The following is a 14,072-nucleotide window of genomic DNA, read 5'->3' as shown; positions in this document are numbered from 1 at the left end:
GGATCACATGGAATGGAAATCACAAACAGCAACCACATCAAAAATGAAGAATAACAACTGAAGGAAAATAATAATCGAACCATAACTGAAAAAGTCATCTAGTTTTGAATATTACAATTATGAAGCAACTCTTATAGGATGAGTGAGTCGAACTTACAACGCAGTTAGGGGTGTTCCATCTCACTATCAATTTGCTAAACCAAGATCATCTATTCCAAATGACAACATTTTAATCCTTCAAACTGCTGCTGAAAAAAAAAAAAAACTATATGCGGGGATCTATACCTTAAGACAACAAAAAAAATAGATTAAAGCTGGAAAGTATCAAACTTTACAACTTTCTCCAAAAACATATATCACTACAAAAGTACCAATTTTTCACATTAATAAAAAACTATGCAATATTATTTCATATTTTCCAATGAATTTGAAACCCTGAAATTGTCATATTTAGATGTTCTTTACTCGAAATTTATTCAAGAAGCATTTGTCAAATGTTCGACAAAATTTGGGAATTCAAACAAAATCCACACAGTGCAGTGATCACAATCGTCGAGACCAACATTGAAAAATGTAAATAAATTCACCGATAAGGCGTATCATAAAAACCCATTGAGATTGAGATTACACTAAATTGAAAACATTCTTATTAAAATAGCGTAAGTCACAAAACGCACAATCAAAACAACAACATAGATTACTTTAAAGTTGCAGAGACTCCAAAGGAATATCGAACTCATTTGGCTACATAATTAAAAAAAAAGAATAATGGTAAAAAAAAGGATCCATCAGGACAAAAAAATTCTCACATGAAATTTAATCAACAGATGAAATTCTTAAGTTACCCAATTAGACCAAGCAAGAAGAACCAGTCGTTAATCGAGAATTCACCAAATAAAACAATGCAAGAATTGACCAAATAAACGATGAAAAATTGATTGCAAGAATTGGAACAAAGTAACAAACAGAGGGTAGGATTTGCGGCCCCATTGTAACAGATCTAGCATTTATGCAAAGGAAATTCGATTACGAATTAAAAAAATAAAAGTGAGAGAGAGAGAGAGACGAACCTTCTTGCGGAGGCCAGAGGTTCCAGGATTGAGAAACAGATAGAGAGACCTGTACTTGAGTTCTCTACTGTGTTTAAGCCAGTAGAGAACTCCAGCTACATTGTTAATTCTAGGGTACCTACAAAGTTAGCATCTTAATTAAAATTTAATTAGTATTTTATGCATTAATAAAAGCAAAGTCCTTGCATATAAATTGAACCCATCAAATTAAATGTACAATTAAATCCAATCCCGACTTGAAAATCCAAACTTTATATCAAATTGAGAATTTTATTTTTTATTTTTTTTGAGCTCACCAATCGGCAGTTTTTGGGTGCCTGGAACCTCAAAAGTGGAAGCTAAATCCATCCCTTTGTACTTCTTTTTGTCTCCTCATCTTCCTATTTGTAAAGACCAAAAAGCTGAAATCAGAATTGCTTTAAATAATTTGCCAGATTTTACAATTCAAAGGGACACGTTTTCAAACTAACATACCAAGATATCAGTAGTGGACACAAATGATTAAAATTAGTAGTAAAAAACTGAAATCAAAGCAAGAAAAATAAAAATTGAAGATTGATAGGACTTACAAACGGTAGCTTGTTTGGAGACTTAAATTGAGGAAAAGTAAACAGAGAGTGAGCAATAACAGAGTAAAAGAAAATTAAAACCTTTATTTCTGCTCTGAGGTATGAAGTTATGTCTACCAATTTTATGATAAATGGGTGAAATCGTAGTGATGAAATTTTAATGTTTAGGTTTCAATTTGTTGATAGAAGCAGGCGAAGCAATGGAGAATGTTTATTCTTGTTATTGGCTGCAACAAAGATGAGAAGAGTTAAAATCTCAATCCTCTAGCGAATAAGAGCTAATATAACAATGACTTGGTGAATGGAATGTAATACTTGTAACTCCTAGCTTTTAGCACTAAATCTTCAACAAAATAAGAGTTAATAGATCAATGACTTGTTCATTGGAATGAAATACTTTTATAAACGCTTAAAACCAAAATGCTATCAAACTAATTCCAAGTTCAAGAAGGCAGTGGAAAAGGTAATTATCAAAATGAGAAAAGTTAAACTAAATTAGGCATTGTTCTCAACACTATTAGCACACCTATGACTGGTAGGAAAAAGCAGTAGTGCTAACCTGAAGACAAAAAGTTTATCCTCAGTGTGTTGTGCCTCTCCGTGTTTTTCTTTTTCCAATAGATATGCAACCAAACCTATGCTATGAACTATCTATCCAACTCACTACACAAAAACCCAATTAAAAACCAAGAAGCATAATTCAAGCATTATCAAAATAGGTAAAATCATAGACATTGGTCATATGTAGAGTAATGCACAATTTGTTCCACCAACTTCTCCAACACAAAAATACAGAGATTTGAGCTTTTACCTCATGGAAATGGAAAGGGGAACAATATGTAGTAGAATGAATTATGCTCCCAACTATTTCAAAAGGCCACAAAGTTTGAACATCACACCGCAGTTTGGCATTCACTTCAAAGGAAATCTGATCAAAAGAAAATTATGCACTTGATAATCACAAATGAGCTCATAAGGTAAAAAAAATCACCCCTCAAATTTCAGTAAGTAAAACTAAGCAATGATGCAGGAAATCATTTAGAAGCTTGAGATAAACAAAAAATTAAATTAATTGACTAACAAAATCGGAGCCATTCCCCTAATTTTAACCAACATCCAAATATCCAAATTTGCACAGAAAATTCATTTCCACATCCAAATTTACAGTTCTAGAAATCAGAATATATTACGAAAAATAACAATGAACTTGTGAAGTAGAGCATGAGTGAGATTTACCAAGATGCTGATGCTGAGGGTTTGGAGGGGCCTTCCTGGTGGTGGCCCATGCGACTTTATGAGGGTTATGGATGGTATGTTGCTTGCTAGTTTGGAGTTGGGTTGTTGACCCGTTATTCAGAGGTGCAAGAGTACTCTGTTACCATGTGTATTATCTTCACCTGCAGAATCAAAGAACTACCTGTCTGTTTTCTAAAAACTGAATTGAAATCCAATATGCAATACCTAAATATTTGTCATGGGAGTAAGAGGCATCGTTTACCGATAGTAGCGAGGTCTAGTTCTCTGGTCATCGGCCGGAATCGCCTTGTCGGAAAATCAGGCATCTGAACACATAAACAAAACAACCAAAATTTGAAAAAAAATAGAAAAAGAAAAAAAAAAACCAAAATTTAAACAGAAGTTGAATCTGCAGACCAAAGGCCACCCAAAAAAATAAAAAAAAAATTCTTAAACAAAAGACTCAAAAAGGAAAAACAAAAATTGTATACACTCAGCACAAAGGGCTACCAACGCTGCACACAAAAGCTCTAAAATTTTATGACCAGTGTTTCCTGAAAGAAAAAATCGAATCAAATTAGACAACCACACGCAAGATCAAAGCACACAGAGATAACCCCGAAATCACAGGAAAAAAAATCCAAACACAACCTCCACCTGCAAATCGAAAACCACAAAAAAGAAATTAAATTAGGCACACTGAAAAAGACCTAAAACTCACCCGAAAACGCTAGATCACGCGAGGAAAAGAATGAATTTCGATGAAATCGAAACGGCAAAAACTTGTAGCCACCTAAGGCTTTCGAACCAAAGAAATTCGCAGGAGCAGAAGACCATTCCAGCAACAAAAACGGAGGTGGATGATCGCGCCGAGACAAAGACGGAAACATTAGACAGCAACAAAAGGGGCAGTGCGAGAGAGGAAGAAAGCTAGGTTCGAAACGAAGCAAAATGCTATGGGAGAGAGAAAGAAACACGGAAGAAAAGGTCAAGAAGAAATCGAAGCAGAGCCTTCAACGATGATTGACGCGTGCAGCCTTAAAAGGGAAACGGTGAGCAACACGTGTACAAGAGGATAGAACCAAAAAGATGATGGAACCAAAAAGCACACGGATGACAGACGCATGGGTTAGAAGGGCAAATGCGTCTTTTAGCTGTGGGAAGCAGCAGCAAAACAGCTAAGCAAACAAAGAATCAGGGGCATTTCCGCCTTTTTACTGTTCACGAACAGTGAAAAACAGTGCAGCCGAGTTTGAGTTTTAGTATATGTATAATGTCAGTTAGGGGAGTGATGAGTCAACATAATTAGTTAACTTTGGTATTTATGTATAAATACTGATTGTACATAGAATCTTAATGGAATGGAAATATAGTTTCACAATTCTCTCTCTTTCTCTCTACATTTTCCTCCCTCTCTAAAACTCTGATTTCTTATTCACTAAGATACTATTTTCTACATGGTATCATCGTCGGAGTCCACCGACGTTGATCTCCCGCTTCCGTTTTCTTGATTTTCTTGCACTTTCTCTCCTGCCAAACAGATCTTTTCCTCCTCCTCCTTTAATTCTTTGTGAGATTTTGCTATGGCTGCAACGATGAACTCCTCCAATTCTTTTTCCTCTGCACATTCTTCAGCTTCTGCTCCTCACGTTGAACGACTGAAGTATCTAATACTCTAATTGCTCCAATTGCCTCTGTCATCGTTTAGAACATCACCAGTATGGTTCCGACTAAGTTGAATCGTCACAATTACATCACGTGGTGCAGTTTATTTCTTCCAATTCTGAAGCGATTTAAGCTTTTAGAGCTTATCGATGGCATCGACGTATGTCCCTCTCAATTTGTTTGTGACTCTACTGGCCTTCGAGTTCTCAATTCTGCGCATGAAATTTGGTGTGAGCGAGATCAAATCTTGATGATGTGGATAAGTTCAACTATCTCTGAAGATCTCATTCCTTTGACTATTGGAATGGATGATTCCAGATCTCTGTGGCTTTCTTTGGAAAAAACGTTTTGCTGGAACCTCTCGCACACACATTCATAGTCTTCGTGCTAAGAATCAGACAATCCAAAAAGGTGATTCTTCGATGATTGATTACCTCAATTCAATTAAAGAAATTTCTGAAAAATTGGCTACTGCGGGTGAGCCGATTTCTAAGTCTGATTTGGTAGCCTATATTCTGTTTGGTCTCCCTGATGATTATGAATCATTTGTTGATTCCATTGAAACCAGAAATGAATATGTTACCTCTAATGAACTTCATGGTTTACTTCTTTGGATTCCGAAGGAATTATCAAGGTCGCAACTAGAATCGTTCCAGATTCAATCAAAATCGCAATTTTGGGGAAAATCGTTCTACTAACCAAACTAGTGGAATTCTTGGTGCTGGTCCATCTTGATCTGGTGGTTTTCAATCTGGTTAATAACTTATGAGAGTGAAAGTACCTCTTAAAATTCTTGGACTTTGCATCATAATCCTAAGAAGGCGTCGTCTAAGTCTAATGTCAAAAATCTTATTAATGGTCTCGTCACCATTTATCCATGGCAGTGTTGGCAAGCATTTGTTGCCTTTCATACTGTTGGAAAATTTAATAATAATATTATTATATTAAATTTATTAATTGAATTAAAATTAGAAGTGGAGCCTTTTGGTAGAAAGATGCGTATACTCAAATAAAGGGTTGCAACTTTTGACTTTTCATGAATAGTCACATTCTTTCCAAAGAAGTATCTCACATTCTATAAATAGAGAGCCCCCTATAATCACAAAAAAAAAAAAACTTTTCATCGTTTTACATAATCATACATACATATAGTGCACTAAATATTAGAGAGTCTCATTGAGTCCATATAAGAGAGTTTTCAACACAATCGTGGTTCATGAAGCCTTGTCATTTGGAGTGCTACTATTACAAGGATGTGGTCGTTGTATCTTGGGAGACATGCACCGATCAACCATGAGCACCGTAGTGGAGCGTAAACTTGTCTTAAGGACAAAGTGTCCAACACTTGCCTCGACTGACACACCCTAACCCGGAATGTCCATTAGGACTCCGAATTGAGCTATGCTGGCCAACACTTTGAAGGTGACGAAGCCATAAAGTATGGTGATGTGGAAAATGTGAATAAATTTAAATCTAAAAATACCTAACTACAAGAGTGCGTTGTGAGCGAGAGTGAACCCATTTCACACGCGACGTCAGAGCATAAGTAAAGTACAGTAGTGTAGGTAAGGATCATACCCTCGTAAGTAGCCACCTATACTGAGATTCGCCAAGAATCCTCGTTGATACAAACTTTCAGCAGCTAAAACCTAGAGGGGCGAAAAATAAGAGTGAGTGGGCTTTTGGTTTTCTATATATACGTATATATGTTTTCTATTTTCCCAGAAATTGTTTTAAATGGATTTACGTTTTTAAATGCCATGTCATGCTTGCATTTCATTATATGCATTGATATGTATATGCATACTATTGTATGACGCTGCGGAGGCCATGTAAGTTTCAGGTGAGTAATGCATGATGTTAGTAGTTACATTGGTCATGGTTATACATTGAGGCATGTAAAGCTCATTATCCTGCACCCCAGTGTTAGTGCTCCCACCCGTGGCCAACGTACAATCCTTCACGTGATGTTCACTCCCGCATTGCACGCTCACCTTGGATCCAAGTTGGTGCACAACCCTGTCGTATAGACCACAATAAGTGGTTCCGACTCGTAGGTGACCCGCGATTATTCGCACAGTCTTCACGTGATCGTAACACTTGAGTGTACATAATTACACCCAGCTCTGTCGTACAGACCACAACAGGTGGTTCCGACTCGTGTGCAGGCATGCTTGATAAGCTATGGGTTTAGTTGTACAGGTCACATTAGGTGACTCCGACTGACATATTATTTTATGTTGATTTCACCTGACTGATGAGTTATGGGTTCAGTCGTACATGTCATATTAGGTGACTCCGACTAGCATATTATTTTATATTGATTTCACCTGGCTTACATCTTTTAGTGCGGAAATGTTATGACATGGCATACTTTAATTTTTTGGAGCTCACTGGTTTCGGGTTCCGTAGGAACTCCAAAGTTAATCGAGTTCGTGCGAGAACAATCTCAGGATGGGTGACCCACTGGGAAGTTCTTATATGAGTTCCCATAAACAAAACCGTGAGGGCGTGGTCGAGGTCCAAAGCGGACAATATCGCGCTATGACGGAGTCGAGCCCAGGATGTGGTGGGGGCCTGGGTCGGGATGTGACATCGATCGTATTTTCTAGGTTTTTCTAATCCATTATATCATGTTCATTTAGCATTGGTTACTCATGTGCATGCATTAATTTTGATAAATAATTGCATTAATTATTTCTTAAATTTTTATGTGATTTAATATAGCAATTAGACCCAATTATTCCAACAATCTTAAGACAAGTTTATGGTTTGATTGTTATGTTTGTTTGAGAATTAAATTATCCGTGACATAATACTTGGTCCTATGGGCGTGAATTTTCTTCCTGATTAATTTGTGGGAGAATGGTCTAGTATCTAATCTTGCATATGAAGAGGTGGTTTTGTTTTGTTTACTGCAAAAATAATTATTATATTCTTGGTTAGTTGGTTACCTCTTTGCCTTGCATTGAATGTCAATTTTGTGATGCCTGAGCGTTAAGGTTACGATGCTTGGCATGAACTGTTTGTTTGACTGGGGCAGATTTTGTATGTCAACTAAGTTATTAATGAATTTTACTTTTGGAATAAATACATTGGGTACGTTGTACATACAGAATGTAATTATGTGTTTTCATGCTTTTCTGCTCTATTTTGCATTGGTTTCTTTTGGTGAAAAGAAATAAAAATAATCTTATACGTGCAGTAGAAATTAAGTGAAAGCAATTAATTTGAATAATATATGAAATGGTGAAACGCTTTGGCTTTGCAAACCGTGAGGGTGTTGGGTATACTAATCAAGATACGGCTTCACTCTATTATTATTATATTAAATATCCTGACATTATTCTAAGGACCCGAGTTTTGTTTGTTACATATTAGAACATATATCTATGTGATTTTTTGGGATATATGTATTTCCTGAAATCTCTTGCAATTGTTTAAGATAATAGTGAATTGCACTTAAATCTCATTTGGTATTTCTAAACCATGCACCTTTTCAGTCTAGAGTTACAATTAATTATCAGATTAATCATGTCTCCTACGCACCATTTCACTTGGAAAATGTACTACGGCAATGGGGTATCCGGTCTGGATAACCGCATGAGGATTGTTTGAGTTCGGTCATGTATCAAGCATCTGCAGATTGTGCAGTCACCCAACAATTATATAGTTGATAAAGAGAAGGTGTTTGAACATTTTCAGGACAGAGCATGATATAAGTATCGTGTATATTTGTTGCTAGTTATCACAATAAGGTGATGATGGTCACTAAAATTGAAGCATAAAATGCCTATGCTCCTTTCGCCATAAGGTGTTGCAGGGCATTAGAAGGAACATTTGTAGACCGTAACTTTGTGGCATTATAAAATGTGGGGCTAAATAGCCAAAATGGTCCCTGAGATTTGCATAACTCATCACTTTGGTCCCTAACATTTCAAATCAATAAAAGTGGTCCCTAAGATTGTCAACCATCCATCATTTTGGTCATTCCGTTAAAAACTCCGTTAAGTGTCCTGGAGCTCTTGGCCGGATGTTTGAGCAATTTTCAAAGCTTCGTAACTCAATCGTTTCTTAACCAAATTTGACCCATAATATATCAAAATGAGATAGGAAAGTGTAGAATAAGATTATACCTATTTGGAAGCCCAATGGTTGCCAGAGATGGCTGGAAAATATCCTCAAAGTTGACTGGTCCGAGGGAAAACTGGAAAACTCGCCGGAAACTGGGTAAACTTTAAACGTTCATAACTTCTTCAATACTCGACGAAATTAAGTGATTCAAAAACAAAAATCATACTTCTCTACGAGACAAAGAGAATGGTACCTTTTTCGACGGCTAACTTGCCATTGTTCAGCCGAAAAACAGCTAGAAAGTGGTTGTCTTCGAGATCAAGATAGCCACTTTCAAGCCGTTTTCCAGCAAATCCACCGTGATTTAGCCATCAAAAAATGATACCATTCTCTTTGTCTCATCGAGAAGTATGATTTTTGTTTTTAAATCAATTGATTTCGTTGCGTATTGAAGAAGTTATGAATGTTTAAAGCTTACCCATTCTCTTTACCTAGTTTCCGACGAGTTTTCCAGTTTTCCCTCGGACCAGTCAACTTTGAGTCTATTTTACGGCCATCTCCGGCAACAATTGGGCTTCCAAATATGTATAATCTTATTCTACACTTTCTTATCCTCATTTTGATATATTATGGGTCGAATTTGGTTAAGAAACGATTGAGTTACAAAGCTTTGAAAATTGCCCAAACTTTCGGCCAAGAGCTCTAGGACACTTAACGGAGTTTTTAACGGAATTACCAAAATGATGGATGGTGGACAATCCCATGGACCACTTTTATTGATTTGAAATGTTAGGAACCAAAGTGATGAGTTATGCAAATCTCAGGGAACATTTTGGCTATTTAGCCTAAAATGTGCAAACTACATCTTGAGACTAGAAATAATAGTAATAATAGTAAAAGACGTCAAGTATTATGAACATCATAATAGAGTCTTGCAATTAACCCCTATTAGTCACGGTGAAAGTCTTGCATTATTTGTTTATGTTAGTCATGGTTAGTTCAACAAATTTGATACCGGATTATGATCATAAGGAGTGATGTTGTCCTTCATCTTGATAGTTTCCTACTTCTTAAGTTTGATGAGTGAGTTACTAATCGTATTAAAGCAACCATAATATGTGTGAAATGTGGGGGTGGCTTAGCTATTTTGAGAAATAGAATATACTTAAAAATAATGTAAAAGTAATTTGCTTCTAGAAAGAGACAGTGATTATCTCTTATAATTGAAGTTTTAAGGTATTGAAAGGTTAAAGATCTTCTACCAAATACCTTAAATTTGGGGGAGTTTACCCAAATGTTAGCAAATTATTCAGTAAATCCTAATATATGTTTGGAGGACTTAACATTGGAAAACAACTACTCTCAAAGGAAATAATTTTTGTGATGGCCATATAATGAGTAGTCAACCTAGTGGTACCAATTTTAAAGGTTTGACTAGAGAGTAAGTTGTATCATCGAAGGGAATGGGTTAAAAGCCTACGTCTTAAGAATCGCCATAATGGCAACCCAACCTAGTTAACTGGAGATCTCTAGGTTCAAAGGGACAACCGAATTGTGGATGACTCAATGGGAGCACTGCGAGATAATCTCATACCCATGTCCTATGATGAAACAGTGCTATCTGCAGCGTATTTAGGGTAAGCTTTGCTTTTAATGATTCCTATACTTGGAAATAACAAGTGGGGAATTGTAGGATACTCTTAATGGGAAGTCACCTATCTTGAGTGAAGAATGGGGCTGTTCCTGTGAGAATTTTTTTTGAAGGGCTTGGTTCTCTAAAAGCACTCAAGAGAAACCAAGAATTGTTCAAGGTCAAAATGAACACAACTGAGCAACCACGAGGTGTTTGGAAGGGTATTGTGTGATTATTATTGTCTTGATTTACACAAACTGCTGAGCAGTTCAAGACATTGCGTTCACTGATTAGCCAAGTAAATCCGATAGTAATTCACTACGGAAGGTTCAAAGCCAAAAACTATCTATCCCGATGCGGTACTTTTCCTACTGAATTCTCTCTCTAGTGTCTGCATTGTCATTTGCATGGTATTGAGTCAATTTTCATTCATGTGGGGGATTGTTGGAAAATTTAATAATATTATTATTATATTAAATTTATTAATTGAATGGAAATTAGAACTAGAGCATTTTGGTAGAAAGATGTATATACTCAAATGAAGAGTTGCAACTTTTGACTCTTCATGAATAGTCACATACTTTCCAAAGAGGTATCTCACATTCTATAAATAGGGAAGCCCTCTATAATCACAAAAAAACTTTTCATTGTTTTACATAATCATACATACATATAGTGCACTAAATACTAGAGAGTCTCATTGAGTCCATATGAGAGAGTTTTCAACACAATCATGGTTCATGGAGCCTTGTAATTTGGAGTGCTACTATTACAAGGACGTGGTCGTTGTATCTTGAGAGACATGCACTGATCAACCATGACCACCGTAATGGGGCATAAACTTGTCTCAAGAATAAAGTGTCCAACACTTGTATCGACCGTATTTTCTAGGTTTTTCTAATCCATTATATCATGTTCATTTAGCATTGGTTACTCATGTGCATGAATTAATTTTGATATATAATTGCATGAATTATTTCTTAAATTTTTATGTGATTTAATATAGCAATTAAACCCAATTATTCCAAGGGAACTTTAACGAAAAGCTCCTGGTACTGTTCACTTTAACGAAAAACCACATTTTTACACTAAAACGTCAATCCTAGTACTATTCACTTTACCCTTTATTTTGTCCCAAGCGTTAAAACTCAAAGTTTTCAAACCCTTTTCATTACTTTTCCTTTATTCCAACACATGCAGCCTTCGAACACACTACAAGTTTGTTCTACCTGATTATTCCACCGATGCATTTTTCACAGCTAGAAACACCATCATCTTTGAACAGATTTACAGACTTTGATGTACAATACGTTGTTCGATATACAGATACCATGATTCCTGGGAAACCTTTTTCTTACCTATCACCCTCTTCAGTCTATGAAAACCTGCATTGACGTGTTGAGATTGAAGTCTATCCTTTTATCCTGAATCTGTTAAGGTCCTTGTACTGCCACCTTCCACTGCCATTAGCATCTCATGTTGTGGTGTTCATGGTCTGAAGCTCTTGTGAATTTGCGAGGGAGCGGATGAAGAACAGGGCGCGGGAAATGTGAGAGAGAGAGATTATGAAAGTGAAAGGGAAGTTGATTTCAATGGCGTTTTGGTGTTTGTTTCACTCGGTTTATATAGGACCCGAATTAATTCGACACAAACCCAGTGGGCCTGACCATAACATTGGGACTTTGCACACAAGTCAAATAACTTGTAAAGCCCGCAAAAAGCCCGCCTAAAGTGTTAGGAGTAATGAAGGTTCACAGTCTTATCAAGGGTGTGAAGCACCAGATTAGTACCTTAGTTTATATGTCAGTTAGGGGAGTGCTGAGTCAGCATAATTAGTTAACTCTGGTATTTATGTATAAATACTAATTGTACACAGAATCTTAATGGAATGGAAATATAGTTTCACAATTCTCTCTCTCTCTCTCTCTCTCTCTACATTTTCCTCTCTCTCTCTAAAACTCAGATTTCTTATTCACTAAGATACTATTTTCTACATGGTATCATCATTGGAGTCCATCGATGTTGATCTCCCGCTTCCGTTTTCTTGATTTTCTTGCACTTTCTCTCCTACCAAACAGGTATTTTCCTCCTCCTCTTTCAATTCTCTGTGAGATTCTGCTATGGCTGCAGCGATGAACTCCTCCAATTCTTTTTCCTCTGCACATTCTTCAACTTTTGCTCCTCACGTTGAACGGCTGAAGTATCTAATCCTCTCATTGCTCCAATTGCCTATGTTACCGTTCAGAACATCGCCGGTATGGTTCCGACTAAGTTGAATCGTTACAATTACATCACATGGTGCAATTTATTTCTTCCAATTCTGAAGCGATTTAAGTTTTTAGAGCCTATCGATCGACGTATGTCCCTTTCAATTTGTTTGTGACTCCACTGGCCTTCGAGCTCTCAATTTTGATGATTTGGATAAATTCAACTATCTCTGAAGATCTCATTCATTTGACTATTGGAATGGATGATTCCAGATCTCTGTGGCTTTCTCTGGAAAAACATTTTGCTGGAACCTCTTGCACACACATTCATAGTCTTCGTGTTAAGATTCAGACGATCCAAAAAGGTGATTCTTCGATGATTGATTACCTCAATTCAATTAAAGAAATTTCTGAAAAATTGGTTTCTGCCCGTGAGCGGATTTCTGAGTCTGATTTGGTAGCTTATATTTTGTCTAGTCTCCCTGATGATTATGAATCATTTATTGATTCCATTAAAACCAGAAATGAATCTGTTACTTCTAATGAACTTCATGGTTTACTTTTGAGCAAGGAAATTTCCCTTCAAAAACGTAAAACTCGATTGACTACATCTAATGTATATACTCATTTTCATGCTTATGCTACTCAATCATTCAATAATTCTGGTCAAAACTTTGGATTCCGAGGGAATTATCAAGGTCGCAACTAGAATCGTTCTAGATTCAATCAAAATCGCAATTTTGGGGAAAATCGTTCTACTAACCAAACTGGTAGAATTCTTGGTGCTAATCCATCTCGATCTGGTGGTTTTCAGTCTAGTTAATCATTTTTCTTCTCTGGGAAATCAATTCCATGCTAGCTTTGTAATCAACATTGTCATCAAGCTCCTTATTATGGACGTCTTTCTCAATTTGCCTCTTCAATGACTTCGGGCACCAATCGATTTTCTGGCAACCATCAGTTTTCCAGTTATTCGCCTATGGCTATGTCTGCAGCAACTACTCCCACACTAAATTATTGGATAACAGATAGTGGTGATTCCTATCATATTACTATAGACCATTATTCTCTCAACACTGTTATTCCCTACACTGGCAATGAGCAACTATTTGTGGGTGATAGTAAAGGTCTGTGTATATCTCATATTGGTCATGCTTTTATACGCATATCTAATGCAACTTTTAGACTTAAAGATGTCTTACTTGTACCTCAAGCCTCTCATAATCTGTTGTCTGTGTAAAAATTTGTCCATGATAACTGGTGTTCTCTAACTTTTGACCCTTTTGGATTCTATAACAAGGATCTAAGAACTGTGAAAATGCTCTTCTAGGGCCCTAATGAAGGTGGTCTTTATCCATTCTACTGGACAATTTCAAATGGATCATTTGGAATAACATTGTCTTATTGGACACCCTTCTAGTGCAGTTTTACATTATGCTTTACATAATCACCATTTACCTGTAATTGGGTCAGTCAATAAATTGCCAGTTTGTGTAGCTTGTCAAATGGACAAAGCCTCTAAGCTTCCATGATAACTGGTGTTCTCTAACTTTTGACCCTTTTGGATTCTATATCAAGGATCTAAGAACTGTGAAACTGCTCTTCTAGGGCCCTAATG

At 36.5% G+C, this 14,072-nt stretch overlaps 1 long non-coding RNA gene and 1 pseudogene across 1 annotated transcript; one reads left to right on the top strand and one right to left on the bottom strand.

The window, feature by feature from the left end:
* Positions 1-134: 134 nt before the first annotated feature.
* LOC126614810 (uncharacterized) lies at positions 135-3,803 on the bottom strand. The gene is made up of 9 exons (XR_007620532.1): positions 3,597-3,803; positions 3,367-3,429; positions 3,138-3,201; positions 2,876-3,036; positions 2,451-2,567; positions 2,199-2,302; positions 1,367-1,450; positions 1,071-1,188; positions 135-242 (listed from the first exon to the last, which is right to left on the bottom strand). It is a non-coding gene; the product is annotated as an uncharacterized LOC126614810 (long non-coding RNA).
* Positions 3,804-12,367: 8,564 nt separating this feature from the next.
* On the top strand, positions 12,368-13,380 carry LOC126617232 (uncharacterized; annotated as a pseudogene).
* The last annotated feature ends 692 nt before the right edge of the window (positions 13,381-14,072 follow it).

This window comes from Malus sylvestris, chromosome 3 (assembly GCF_916048215.2).
Source record: "Malus sylvestris chromosome 3, drMalSylv7.2, whole genome shotgun sequence".
Lineage (NCBI taxonomy): Eukaryota > Viridiplantae > Streptophyta > Magnoliopsida > Rosales > Rosaceae > Malus > Malus sylvestris.
The sequence above is the reverse complement of the archived record's forward strand: the minus strand, read 5'-3'. Positions and strand labels throughout refer to the sequence as shown.